Here is a 15857-nt window from a genome sequence, read left to right as displayed (position 1 = left end):
TCTACCTATCCAGTGATCCATTTTTCTAACAATGAGTTTACTATATGCTCAAGAGTTGGGTAGTCATCATAGGTATACGAAGTTGAACCATCATGGTTCCCAAAGTCAAAGAACTTACAATAAAGAAATAGACTGTCTTTACTTTGGAAGGAACTTTAAAGGTCATTTAGTTTAGCTATCTTTACAAGAAGCAGCCTGATTGATAAAATTCAGTCTGTAGGAAAATAACTATTATAAAAAGCTAAGGGATAATAAGGCATTAAAAGATGTAAAAATAAAGTACTATGGAGCCTCAGGCTGTAAAAAGGCTATTCTGAGTTGGAAGCTAGCAGATAAGGTTCATGATGGAGTGGCATTTCTTTGGTGCTTCAGGGAAGGGTAGGATTTGAATACATGTAGTTAGGAAGAAAGGATAACTAAGGTGGTGGGAAAAATGTGAACAAATGCATGGGAACATCATGGATGGGATACAGGAAATGGTTGGGTGTTACTGGGAAAACAATAAATGTGTGTGGGATACAAATAATAAAAATAATAAATTAGCCAACATTTATCGAGCACTGTCTATGGGTCATGCCTTGTTCTAAGTGCTTTCTATGTGTTTTCTCATTTAATCCTCGAAACTACCCCATGGGGCAGGAATTATTCTCATCTTTATAAAAGAAAAGAAACTGAGGGACAGAGAGTCGAATTGCAAAGCCGGGAATTCCCTGAGAGAGGATTCAGACACCATCTGTCTCCAGAGCCCATGATCTAAACTTCTAGGTCATCTGCAGTATTTGCTAATTAAAGGATCCTCTGCTCCTGCTGCTGTTGCACTCCCTTACCAGAGTACTTATCACAATACATTGTAATTTTGCTTCATATGCCTACTTTCCCTACTAGACTATAAGGTCCATGAGAGCTGAGACCATATATATTTTTTTATTGTTTTTGAAAATATACACAGCAAAACATAGACTAATTCAACAATTTCTGCATGTACAATTCAGTGACATTGATTACATTCTTCAATTTGTGCAGCCGTTCTTGGCCTCTGTCTGAATTGTTGCTTTCCCATTTATATGAACTCAATGGCGCCCTAAGCTTCCTATCTGACCTTTTAGTTGCTGTTGTCAATTTGATCCCATATAGATATTCTTCAAAAAAGCACGATACTCAAGGCAAGCCTTCTTTACTAAATAAGCTAACCTATTATTTGGTTTAAAGAAACTTCAGGGGATATTTCTGGTTTAAGGTTTAAATATTATCTCAGGGCAATAGTTTTTGGGGTTCATCCAGCCTGAATGGTTCCAGAAACTTGGATTTCATGAGAATTTGAAATTCTTCTCTGCATTTTCCCCCCTTTTCATCAGGATTCTTCTATAGAATCTTTAATCAAAATGTTCAGTAATGATAGTCAGGCACCATGCAGTTCTTCTAGTTCCATGAAAAGGAGACACCTGTTTATGGAAGGAATTGGGCATGCACTCTATTTCCTCCTCCTATTCCTTCCTTTGCTGCCCCAAGTGAAAAGAGATGAATTGCTGTACTGTGGATGGCCACTTAAAAACTTTTAAGACCTTAAGCACTACACTATGAACTAGGAGGAGGTAAAAAAAAAAGTAGAAGCCCTAAAAACAGTATTAGGACAATTACCTAGGATGTTCCATGAAACCATGACTGTAGACCTTAAAACCAAGAAACCAAATGTCATGAGGTATTTGATTGTACATACACAGGCTCAGAAGTTGCTTTTTATATTACACAATATTTGCCAATTCAACTTTTTACAGGCATACGACTTACATTACATTAATTACATTAATCACAATAATTGGCTTGCAACCATTGCTCTTAATGCGCTCTTTCCATCACCATAAACCAAAACTTAGTGCACCATAAGCAACTTCCCCTATCCCTTTTCCTCCCACCCCTGGTAGTCACTAATAAACTTTGGTCTCTACATATTGTCATGTTCCTATCTTTTATATAAGTGAAGTCAGAGGCCTTATCTTTTATGGTCCTCATTGATTCTCCAGGCCCAGCATGTAGTGAACTAACTGTAAATAAGCATTTGCTAAACTGATTGGAATTTTAAAACTCTTTAGCAGAACACAGTACATGGCTAGAAGGCTTCACTGTGTATCCTCTTGATTTGAATGGAGTTGGGAAATATGAAGGTCCTCTTTACCCCATCTCCGTATCACAAGAGGATTTTCCAGTATTCCATAGAGATTGTTTGATATAGGTGGGATGTAGGCAGGTAGACAGGTGTGATCCACTTGTATCCATGTGAAAGAGTTGCTGTAGACCGGGTACCCCATGAGCATTATTGCCAGAGAGTTAAAATTGCTTCTGTTGCTGTGTAACTACTTACCATCAAGTCATTTCTGACTCATGGTGATCCCATGTATGCCAGAGTAGAACTGTGCTCCATGATTTTCAATGGCTGGTTGTTTTGAAGTAGATCACCAGGCCTTTCATAGATCCCATTAAAGATCCCAAAGAACCCATTGCCATCATGCTCAAAGGTGGCTAAGAAAATTGGAGGAAACCAAAAAGCACCATAAATGGCATATTTGTTTTCCTTCCTAATGGAAATTTTCCAAATAAAAAATCAGTATGTTTTTGCTTCAAAACCAGGATTTCCCAGGTAGATTTTTAATTTACCACCCCTGGTTGTGCAGTGGTTGAGAGCTCGGCTGCTAACCAAAAGGTCAGCAGTTCACATCCACCAGCTGCTCCTTGGGAACCCTATGGGGCAGTTCTACTCTGTCCCATAGGGTCACTCACTATGAGTAGGAATTGACTTGATGGCAATGGGTTAGTTAGGACAGGACTATAGATGTCACTTCTAATGTGAAATTCAGCTTTTGCTATTGACGTCAGAGGTTGGAACTCATACTGGGAAATGCTGGGAAGAGGCATGCTCTGCAGACAGTGTGCCATCCATGCCCAATAGCATAGTCATATTTGATCACAAAGGCAGCCAGACCAGTACGAGAATTGCAAACCACAGAATATGAGAGAAAATATGGAGGAGACTGAAGTGAAGCATTCATGAGAAAAGGCTAAAGAAGGAGTACAAGGTGGAAAGCAACATATCATAAGGACTTACAGGGAAGGCAACAAATCCCTAAAAGGAGTAACAGTGCTTGAATTATAAATCTAATAGCCCTCTATATTGCACACATACGCGCGCACACACACACTAGCATAGCAGAACATAAAAGAACAAAAGAGAGATAAACCAGAAAGAAGTTAACAAATCAAAATGATGATTCTGACTCTGGTCTGGCTACTGTTATACTCATAAATGTTTCACCTTTTTAAAAAGTATTTCAAAATCTCAGTCCTCTGAACTTTCTGTATTCTGGCTCTTGTCTACATTTGGTGTATTGCTCTTTACCACATCAGCCTATGCCTGCGCATGCAGCTTACACTTTCCTGAGCGGGACTCTTTGGAATTTCCCCAACACTCTTCTGTTGTCCTACTCAAAGAATCCACTCGGTCTGAATATTCAGTTTTGTTTCTTCCTCTCAGAACTTCCCTCCCATTTCCAATCTTTAAGGTCTGACATAAGCTAACTTTATTGCTTCATTTATTTTTTTCACTTATTTGACCAATATGTGTCAGGTAATTTTGCTTGTAGCATGGAAGACACCTTCTATTCCTGTTACTTTTCTATTTGTCACATCTGTCCTACCTGACAGTGGAAGTTTCAGCTCTGTAAATACAGAATGCTTTGTTTATGTCGGTTCTCATAGATTTTTTTTTTGACAAATAATTCCCTGGCTAGGGCCTATTTGTATGAGAATGCTTTGCCAATTAAAACTAAACTCACAAAGTATGTTTGCAATTAGTTGAAATGTTTAGCTGTTCAGTAAATGTTAAGATTTATGTACAATGTGGGATTAAGCTGTTGTTATATGCCATCAAATCAATTCTGACTCATAAGGACGCTATATGACAGAGTAGAACTGCCCCCATAGGGTTGTCTAGACTGTGATTTTTATGGGAGAGGATAGCCAGGTCTTCTCTCCCATGGAGTGGCTGGTGGGTTCCATTTGCTGACCTTTCGATTAGCAGCCAAGTGTTAAAACTATTGTACCACCAGAGATCCTTTGGGATTAAGTTATTACCCAGAAAACCCTTTTTATTCCAAAATCCCATTGCCATTTCTCTAGGAAAGCATCCTGTCTCATCTGGTTTACTGCAATGGTCTGCTAGTGGTCCTACTGCCTTCAGTCCTGTTTCTTTGCATGCATTCTCCATCCTCCAGTCACAGTGATCCTTCTAGAACACCGGTCTGATTGTGCTTCCCCCTGCTTAGAGAACTCTGGTGACTCACCTTTGCTCTAAAGATAAAGTCTAAATACGACTCAGAAAGTTTTTCGGGATCTTCTCAGAACTTGACTTTTTAGGCTCTTCTGTTTATCATGTTCTTGCTACTCAACCCACCCCTGCTGTCCCTTCTGTCTGGAATGATGCATGTGCCATTCATTTCCACCACCATGCATTGCATCCCCCCCTCCCCGGCCATTTAATTCTGACTTATTCTTTAGGTCTCTGACCTAGCCCTATATGACTACTTTCCAACCTCTTGCCTAGGTCCAGGTATCTGTTCTTACAGCATTCTATATTTTCACTATTATAGATGTATCATAACATTTTAAAAATTCCTCTTTGTTTTTATCTAAACTCCATTAAACCATAGGATTCATAATGGCAGGGATCATGTCTGTCTTGTTCACATTTAACACAAGGGCCTAGATCAAGGTAACACTCAAAGGATAGAGGTTAAATTGAGTTTATTGGCATCTCAGTTTGAAAACCCAGTGCTGTCGAGTTGATTCTGGCTCATAGCGACCCTATAAGGCAGAGTAGAACTGCCCCATAGAGTTTCCAAGGAGTGTCTGGTCGATTTGAACTGCTGACCTTTTGGTTAGCAGCCTTAGCACTTAACTGCTGCACCACCAGGGTTTCCATCTCAGTTTAAGAACCCTTATAGGACTTTTATTTAATGCAAAAACATTTCTGAGTAAGTGTAGAACTTTCTTATTTAATTCACTAAATTGGTTACCTAGAGAAAATGGAGTGATATGACTGAGGTCACTGAATCTTTGCCTGATTGGCAAACAGAAAGAGGGAATGCCCCAAAAAGGAACGGCTCACTTGTTTACCTGGGAATCATGATCATACTTGAGCCGCCCTGCAAAATAGTGATCTTCAAGTTATAACCCTCGATAAAATAATGGTCTATAGTGTTGAGTATCTTTGATGTGGCGGCCACTTCTAATACACAACTTTCATATCCTCAGAACAACCCTTTGTATGAAGAAACTGAGCTCAGAGGCAAGTAACTTGCCCAAGGATTCCATTGATAAGTCACAGAATCAGAAGTCAAACAGAGCTGCTTCTTATGCTAGAGTCTTTGCTTCACCACGTGGTCTCTCTAAAGGCTTTCCTACACAGACAGGCCTGGAACGGAGTAGACACTGGGAAAATCTGGCTAACTAGACTCAGAGAACAGTGAGTTTCTCCCAGTGACAGAATGGTGGGAAAATAAGTCTACCCATTTTTATCACATTTGTTCAAAAATAAATCATCATTTTATATTCGTGATCCCACTTTTTGGCGAGGATGAGGAATCAAGTGTCTCTTGAAAAGTTCTAAAAACAAATGAAAGTCTTTTCTTACTTCAAAATCTGTATTAACCAACACCCACTTAGCAACCAGCTCTGAAACCCAATGGAGGGCCTGTTAGGACTACAGGCAGTGTGGCTGCAAACAGCTGTTCATTACTAGCTGCAGCTCCAGAGCATCTTCAAACGCCTGTGATAAAATAAATCCTTGTCTCTCTGACCCACGACTTATTCACTCAGCCAAGAAGACGGCTCCTCAGATACATCTCAACAAGCTGCATGAAAAACCAAAGCTTCAAAATTGAGTGTTACCAAATAGATAACTTCCTAGTGTTTCCAAGGTATAATATGCTAAATCACTTTTTTTTTTTTTAATTATTGATTCTCACTGTTATTAGTCAGGAAGTCCTGAGTACATAATCCATGATGATCTTATGGTCCTTGGAAATGACGGCTAAAGCCAGCACGGGTTTAGTGGAAGAGGAAGATGTAGACAGCAATGCCCCTTCTTTTGCATTATTCATATAAATAAGCCCATTCACTAATGGCCATGCAGGACTCCCATTAACTCTAGGTGCTTAGGAACAAGGGTTGAGGATCAAAGTCTTAGCAATAGTACAAGTATGAGGTTATGTGAAAATGTTGATAATTTTTAGGTATTTTATTCTCATACCTTAAGGGTTTACATTCTGAGTTAGGGAAAGATAGAAATTATCCATGACAATTTCATTTCCCCTGGCCTATAAGAGTTTGTAACACCTCTCACCTCAAAAATATATGTAGTTTGGGTAAATGAGTGACTAACCAGTTAGCTCACTTAGGGAAACTTCCAAAAACTTACCACTCATTTCTTTTTATTTACTATGGAGCCCCCGGAGTCCCTGGATGGCACAAACAGTTAAGTGCTCGAATACTAGCTGAAAGGTTAGCAGTTTGAACCCACCCAGACATTCCCCCAAAGACAGGCCTGGCATTTTGCTTCTGAAAGGTCACAGCCTTTAAAAACCTATGGAGCAGTTCTAGTCTCCACACTCAACAGTCTAGTCTCCGACTCAACAGCAACTAACCACAACAACCACTTATTTTTAAAATGTGAAAATATAGTAGAAAGTCTACCTCCCATCTGTCACTCGTCGTCTTAATTCCCACTCACCGTCACAGCCATTGTTTTTAGTTTCTTGAGTATCCTGGAATTGCTTTATGCATATACAAGCAAAATATCTTTTATAATTTTTACTTATAAAATACAGCAAAGTATACACACTGTTCAGTTCCTAGCTTCTTTCTTTTTTCACTTAATAATACATCTGGGGAAATCATTCAATATAAGTACATGGAGAGCTTCTGTATCATAACTGCATGTTGATGTTAGGTGCTGTCAAGTCAGTTCTGACTCATAGCGACCTTATGAACAACAGAACAAAACACTGTGCAGTCCTGTGCCATTCTCACAATCCTTGCCCATTGTCGCAGCCACTGTACCAATCCATCTCACTGAGAGTCTTAGTCTTTTTTGCTGACCTTCTACTTTGCCAAGTAGATGTTCTTCTCCAGGAAATGGTCCCGATAACATGTCCAAAGTATTCGAGACAAAATCTTGCCATCCTCTCTTCTAAGGAGCATTCTGGCTGTACTTCTTCCAAGACAGATTGGTTTGTTCTGGAAGTCTGTGCTGTATTCAATATTCTTCAGCAACACCATGGTTCAAAGGCACTGATTCTTCTTCCATCTTCTATATTCATTGTTTAACTTTCACATGCATATGAGGTGATTGAAAATACCATAGCTTGGGTCAGACACACCTGAGTCCTCAAAGTGACATCTTTGCTTTTTGACACGTTAAAGGGGTCTTTTGCAGCAGATTTGCCCAATGCAATACGTCATTTAATTTCTTAGCTGCTGCTTCCATGGGCATTGAGTGTGGATCCAAGTAAAATGAAATCCTTGACGATAGCAATATTTTCTCCATTTATCATGATGTTTCTTATTGGTCCAGTTGTGTGGATTTTTGTTTTCTTTATGCTGAGGTGTAGTCCATACTGAAGGCAGTCTTTGATCTTCATCAATAAGTGCTTCAAGTCCTCTTCACTTTCAGCAAGCAAGGTTGTATCACCCGAATATCTCGGGGTGTTAAAGAGTCTTCCTCTAATCCTGATGCCCGTTCTTCATAAAGTCCAGATTCTCAGATTATTTGCTCACCATACTGATCAGATAAGTATGGTGAAAATATACAACTCTGTTGCACACCTTTCCTGACTTTAGACAATATCCCTTTGTTCTGTTCAAACCACTGCCTTTTGTTCTATGTACAGGTTCCTCAAGAGCACAATTAAGTGTTCTGGAATTCACATTCTCAGCAATGTTATCCATAATTTGTTATGATCCACACAGTTGAATGTTTTTGCATTGTCAATAAAACACAGCTAAATATCTTTCTGGTATTCTCTGCTTTCAGCCAAGATCTATCTGACATCATCAGTGATATCTGTTGTTTCACGTCCTCTTCTGAATCTGGCTTGAATTTTTTACATTTCCCTTTCGATGCCCATAGAATCCTTTAATCTTACAACTCGAGCCTTGAATTTTTTCTTCAGTTCTTTCAGCTTGAGAATGTCAAGCGTGTTCTTCCCTTTTAAATTCAAGTGGTATATACTCAAGGTCATACTTTAATTCTTCTGAACTTGTTTTCATTTTCTTCAGCTTAAACTTAAATTTGCATATGAATAACTGATGGTCTATTCTACAGTTGGCCCTTCACAGTTGCCCCTGTCTTTGTTCTGACTGATGATTTTGAGTGTCTCCATTCTCTTTCCACAGATGTAGTCGATTTGATTCCTGTGTATTTCATCCAATGAGATCCACAAGTATAGTCGCCACTTATGTTGTTGAAAAAGGTATTTGCAATGAAGAAGTTGTCTTGTGAAATTCTATCATGTGATCTCTGGCATCATTTTTAACACCAAGGCCATATTTTCCAATTACTAGTCCTTCTTCTTCATTTCCAACTTTTGCATTACGATCACCAGTAATTATCAATGCATTCTGATTGCCTGTTCAATTAATTTCAGACTGCAAAGTTGGTAAAAATTTTCAATTTCTTCATCTTTGGCCTTAGTGGTACCTGCATAAATTTGAATAATAGCCATATAAACTGATATTCCTTGTACCAAAACAAACAAAAAAAACCAAACCCAGTGCTGTTGACTCGATTCCGACTCATAGCAACCCTATAGGACAGAGTAGAACTGCGCCACAGAGTTTCCAAGGAGTGCCTGGCAGATTCGAACTGCTGACCCTTTGGTTAGCAGCCATAATGCTTAACCACTAAGCCACCAGGGTTTCCCTTTCTTGTATGTGTATGGATATTACCCTATCAGTGACAGTGGTGTACTTCAGGATAGATCTTGAAATGTTCTTTTTAACGATGAATGTGACACCTTTCCTCTTCAATTGTCATTCCCGGCATAGTAGACCATATGGTTGTCTGATTCAAAATGGCCAATACCAATCCATTTTAGTTCAGTAATGCCTAGACTATTGATCATTATGCATTCCCTTTCATTTTTGAAGACTTCCAGTTTCCCTAGATTTGCACTTTGTACATTACATGTTCCAATTATTAATCAACATTTGCAACTGTTTCTTCTCATTTTGAGTCTTGCCACATCAGCAGATGAAGGTCTTGAAAACTTACTCCAACCCTGTCAATAAGGTCAACTCTCTTTGAGGAAGAAACCCTTCCTCACTGGTATCTCGAATGTCTTCCAACCTGAGGTTCCTTCTTCCCGCATTATATCAGACAATGTTCCTCTGCAATTCATAAGGTTTTCACTGGCCAGTTTTTTTTTTTTTTTAGTTGAATCACCAATACAAAGTCAACAGCCAACATCATCCTAAATGGAGAGATTCTGAAAGCATTCCCCTTTAGAATGGGAACCAGACAAGAATGCCCCTTATCACCACTCTTATTCGACATTGTCCTAGAGGTCCTAGCCAGAGCAATTAGGCTAGTTAAAGAAATACAGGGCATCCAGATTGGTAAGGAAGAAGTAAAATTATCTCTATTTGCAGATGACATGATCTTGTACACAGAAAACCCTAAAGAACCCTTAAAAAAAAAAAAAAAAAACTACTGAAACTAATAGAAGAGTTCAGCAGAGTATCAGGATACAAGATAAACATACAAAAATCAGTTGGATTCCTCTACACCAACAAAAAGAACATCCAAGAAGAAATCACCAAATCAATACCATTTACAGTAGCCTCCAAGAAGATAAAATACTTAGAAATAAATCTTACCAGAGATGTAAAAGACCTATACAAAGAAAACTGCAAGACACTACTGCAAGAAACCAAAAGAGACCTACGTAAGTGGAAAAACATACCTTGCTCATGGATAGGAAGACTTAACATTGTAAAACTGCCTATTCTACCAAAAGCCATCTATAGATACAATGCAATTCCGATCCAAATTCCAACGACATTTTTTAATGAGATGGAGAAACAAATCACCACCTTCATATGAAAGGGAAAGAGACCCTGGATAAGTAAAGAATTACTGAAAAAGAACGAAGTGGGAGGCCTCACTCTACCTGCTTTTAGAACCTATTATACTGCCACAGTAGTCGAAACAGCTTGGTACTGGTACAACAACAGATACACAGACCAATGAAACACAACTGAGAATTCAGACATGAATCCATCCACATATGAGCAGCTGATATTTGACAAAGGCTCGAAGTCAGTTAATTGGGGAAAAGACAGTCTCTTTAACTAATGGTGCTGGCATAACTGGATATCCATCTGCAAAAAAAAATGAAACAAGACCCATACCTCACACAATGCACAGAAATTAACTCAAAATGGGTCAAAGACCTAAACATAAAATCTAAAATGATAAAGATCATGGAAGAAAAAATAGGGACAATGTTAGGAGCCCTAATACGTGGCATAAACAGTATGCAAAACATTACTAACAATGCAGAAGAGACACCAGATAACTGGGAGCTCCTAAAAATCAAACACCTATGCTCATCTAAAGACTTCACCAAAAGAGTAAAAAGACCACCCACAGATGGCATCTCTGACCAGCACCTGATCTCTAAAATCTACATGATTCTGCAAAAACTCAACTACAAAAAGACAAATAACCCAATTAAAAAGTGGGCAAGGATATGAACAAGCACTTCAGTAAAGAAGACATTTGGGCTGCTAACAGATACATGAGGAAATGATCATGATCATTAGCCATTAGAGAAATGCAGATTAAAACTACAATGAGATTCCATCTCCAACAAGGCTGGCATTAATCCCCAAAACACAAAATAATAAATGTTGGAGAGGTTGGAACACTTACACACTGCTGGTGGGAATGTAAAATGGTATAACCACTTTGGAAATCGACTTGGCGCAACCTTAAAAAACTAGAAATAAAACTACCATAAAAAAAACAGACCCAGCAATCCCATTCCTTGGAATATATCCTAGAGAAATAAGAGCCTTTAGATGAACAGATATATGCACACCCATGTTCATTGCAGCACTGTTTACAATAGCAAAAAGTTGGAAACAACCAAGGTGCCCATCAACAGATGAATGGATAAATAAATTATGGTATATTCACACAATGGAATACTATGGATCAATAAAGAACAATGATGAATCCATGAAACATTTCATAATATGGAGATACATGGAAGACATTATGCTGAGTGAAATTAGTTGCAAACGGACAGATGTTGTATGTTATTGTTGTGTGCCATTGAGTCAGTTCTATAAGACCACTATTATAAGAACTAGAGAAATAGTTTAAACAGAGAAGAAAATATTCTTTGATGGTTACAAGAGTGGGGAGGGAGGGCACGAGGGAGAGGAGTTTTCACTAAGTAGTAGATAAGTTATATTTTAGGTGAAGGGAAAGACAACACACAATACAGGAGAGGTCAACACAAATACTAAACCAAATGCAAAAAAGTTTCCTGAATAAACTGAACACTTCAAAGGCCAGTGCATCAGGGACAGGAGTTTGGAGGCCATTGTTTCAGGGGACATCTAAGTCAATTGGCATAATAAAATGTATTAAGAAAACATTCTGCATCCCACTTTGGAGAGTGGCGTCTGGGGTCTTAAATGCTCACAAGTGGCCATCTAAGATGCATCAATTGGTCTCAACCCACCTGGATCAAAGAGAATGAAGAACACCAAGGACACAAAGTAATTACAAGCCCAAGAGACAGAAAGGGCCACATAAACCAGAGACTACATCAGCCTGAGACCAGAAGAACTAGATGGTGCACAGCCACAACAAATGACTGCCCTGACAGGGAACACAACAGAGAACCCCTGAGGGAACAGGAGAGCAGTGGGAAGCAGACCCCAAATTCTCGTAAAAAGACCAGACTTAATGGTCAGACTGGGACTAGAAGGACCCCAGAGATCATGGTCCTCAGACCTTCTGCTAGCCCAAGAGAGGAACCATTCCCAAAGTCAACTCTTTAGACAGGGATTGGACTGGAATATGGGATGGAAAATTATACCGGTGAAGAACGAGCTTCTTGGATCAAGTAGACACATGAGACTATGTTGGTATCTCCAGTCTGGAGGGGAGATGAGAGGGCAGAGGGGATCAGAAACTGCCCGAATGGACAACAGGAGAGAGAGTGGAGAGAAGGACTGTGCTGTCTCATTAAGGGGAGAGCAATTAGGAGTATATAGCAAGATGTATGTAAATTTTTGTGTGAGAGACTGACCTGATTTGTAAACTTTCACTTAAAGCTCAATAGAAATTAACTAAAAAAAAAATAGTTAAAAAAAAAAAAAAAGAAATCGATCAGCGGGTAATGGGGAGCCCAAGGTCAAGAAGGGCAGACTGTTGACACGTTGTGGGGTTGGCAACAATTGTCACAAAATAATAGGCGTATTAATTGTTTAATGAGAAACTAAATTGCTCTGTAAACCTTCATCTAACGCAGAATAAAAATAAATTAAAAAAAAAAAAAAGAATTAAGGCTACAAAATAAATAAATATAGAAGAAGATCTCCAGATCCTTCTCCCTAGTCTGTCTTCGTCTGGTGGTTCTGCTGAAACGTGTTCACTATGGGTGACCCTGCCGCTTTTGAAACACTGGTTGCATAGCTTCCAGCATCAAAGCAACATGCAAGCCACCACAGTAGGACAAACTGACAGATGAGTGGTGGATCATAACCTCATAGTATTCCATTAAAGGGATGTAGCATAATTTATTGAACTAGTACCAGTTGATGGATTGTGACTATTTCCAATTTTTTAATACTGCAAAGTATGCTGCAAACTTGTACATATATGTGGAGGAATATCTGTAAAAATATTCCCCAAAGTGAAATTATATGTCAAAGTTTCATTTATTAGTAATGTCGGAAGGTATAGCTATTTTGCCCTCCATTTGCATTTTTCTAGTGTATATTCCCACAAGTAACGGATGAGCTTTCTTGTTTCCAATGGCTTCTTCAAAAAAGTCTACTCTCAAAATTTTCCTTATTCATCCCATTTTGATAGGTGAAACATTAACTCTCAATATAGTTTCATCTGCATATCTCATAAGTCAGGAGCATCTTTTCATTGCTTAAAGGCAATTTGCACATCCTTTTTCGTATACTGATTTTTTTTTTTTAATACCAATTGTTGGTCTTTTCTAATCAGTTTTTAGGAGTTCCTCATGTATCAGTAATATTAGTTCTTTATAATGTCATGCAGGCAGCACACGTTTTGCTCAGTTTAATTATTTATTTATATTTTACTATGTTAATGATTTTCTTTTTCTGACCATTCTGAATTTTTTTCCTTTAGCAAACATGTTTTTTATGATCCTTTGGTTTCTAATCACATTTAGCAAGTATTTTATTCTACAAGATAATAAAGAATTCCTCCATTTTTTTTTCAATTCTTTCAGATTTTCAATTTTACATTTAAATCTTTGGTCCAGTTGGATTTTACCCTTTTGCATTATGTGAAGTATTCATTCAACTTAATTTTTTTTCCACACGGCTATACTGTTGTTTCCACACTATTTACTGAATAATCTGTCTCTTCCTCTGTGATTTGTGAGGCCATCTTAATCACACACAGATTTATTTATGTATTGAGGTTCATTTTAGGTGTTCCAATTTGTTCCAATTTGTCTATTCGTGTGTCAGAATAGCACTGTTTTTGTTATCGAGGCTTGATAATTTATTGTTGGCCTAGGTCTCCCTCACTACTGTAAGTTGTTCCAGTACTCTTTTTTAAATTTTATTAACTGTATCATCAGCCTGTCTAATTCTTCTCTTTCCCCTATCCAAAAGACAACAATAACAATGAAGGAAACACAATTTTATTGAAATCTTGTTAAATTTATAAGATACATTCAAGGAAACTGACATGTTTATGCTGTTTAATCTTTCTATCCAAGCAATGTAGTTTGCTTTTCCTTCTTTTGCATGTTTTAGTAGTGATTTAAAATTTTTTTCACATAGATTTTCATATTTCTTGTTATAATTCCTAGTAGTTTTATAATTTTGTTGCTATTTTATGGGGATCTTCTATCATATCTTCTAATAGGTTATTTGTGTATATGAACTTTATTGATTTCCCTATATGGCAAAACTTGTGAGTGTCAAAACTTGATGGGGCTGCTTTGTTTTTCTAGGTCTCAACAAGTTTTCCATCTTTGACTTTTCTATCTCTTGTTTTAATGGAAAATATTTGAGTTTTCCTTCTTTGACAGGTTTTTGCCTTACACAGGGTGATGGTTAAGGTTGTGCGTCAACTTGGCTGTCCCATGATTCTCAGTGGTTTGATAGTCGTGTGATGGTGTGAGCACATCCATGATGAGATTTGATATTATGTGATCATCTCCATGATGGAATCTGCTGTGAGTAGCCAATCGGTTGAATTGGCATACATAATATTTTTGAGATTCATCCAAATTTTTGCCTGTATCAATAGTTTATTCCTTTTTACAGCTGAGTAGTATCCCATTGCATAGTTATACCAGTTTATCCATTCACGTGTTCAAGGACATTTTGATTGTTTGCAGGTTTCCAAATAAAGCTAGTAAGAGCATCTGAGTACAAGCTTTGTGTGAACGTAAGACTTTGTTTCTCTATGGTAAATACCAGGAGTGAAATCTCTGGGTTATATGATTAAGTGCATGTTTAACTTATTAAGAAACTGAACATTATTTTCCAAAGTGTCTATATCATTTTGCATTCCCACCAGCAATCTATGAAAGTTGTTTTGCATTTTCACCAGTACTTGATATTATTAGTATTTTTTATTTCAGCTATCCTTGGACTTCGGATAGGTATGTAGTGATATCTCACAGTGGTTTAATTTACATTTCCTAGTAACTAGTGACGTTTAACTTTCCATGTGCTTATATGTCATCATTATATCCTCTTGATGAAGTGTGCAAGTCCTTTGTTCATTTTTTTTGATTAGGTTTTTCGATTTCTTATTGTTGAGTTTTGATATTTCTTTATATATTCTGTCATCAGATATGTGACTTGCAAATAGTTCCTTTTAGTCTGCATTCTGTCACTTTTTTTGCCAGTATCTTTGACAGGCCAAAAGTTTTTAATTTGATGAAGTCAAGTTTATCACTTTTTTCTTTTATGGATTGTGATTTTTAGTGTAATTTTAAATAGCTCTTCCCCTAACCCTAGGTCCCATTTTTTTTTCAAAATTTCCATTAAAAAGTTTTACAGTTTTATTTTTTTATTTAGATCTATAATTTGAGTTAAATCTTTGTATAACATATAAAAATTTAGGTTGAAGTTTTTTTTTGTGTATGGATGCTTAACTGTTTTAATGTCATTTACCAAAAATATATTCTTTCTTGATTAAATTACTTTTGCACCTCTGCCAAAGTTCAAATAGTAGTCATATTCATGAGTCTATTTCTCAACTCTATACTTTCTTCCATTGATCAATGTGTCTATCTCTTTGCCAACACCACACTGTCTTGATAACTATGACTTTATAAGTCTTAAAATCAGGTAGTGTAATTCTTCCAACTTTCTTCTTCTTTTTAAAAATAGCTCTTTTAGTTCCTTTACCTCTCCATATAAATTTACAGCTCCCCTGGGCCATGTATGTGTTCCAGCTGTGCTAATCTAATCCTTGTTCTCAGATAATGTCCTATATTCTTATGCCTCAAGGCCTTTTCTGAAGGTGTTTCCTCTTCATAGGATGCCCATTCCTGCTTATCTGC

Source organism: Loxodonta africana, chromosome 7, assembly GCF_030014295.1.
Source record: "Loxodonta africana isolate mLoxAfr1 chromosome 7, mLoxAfr1.hap2, whole genome shotgun sequence".
In the NCBI taxonomy this organism is placed as follows: domain Eukaryota; kingdom Metazoa; phylum Chordata; class Mammalia; order Proboscidea; family Elephantidae; genus Loxodonta; species Loxodonta africana.
The sequence above is the reverse complement of the archived record's forward strand: the minus strand, read 5'-3'. Positions refer to the sequence as shown.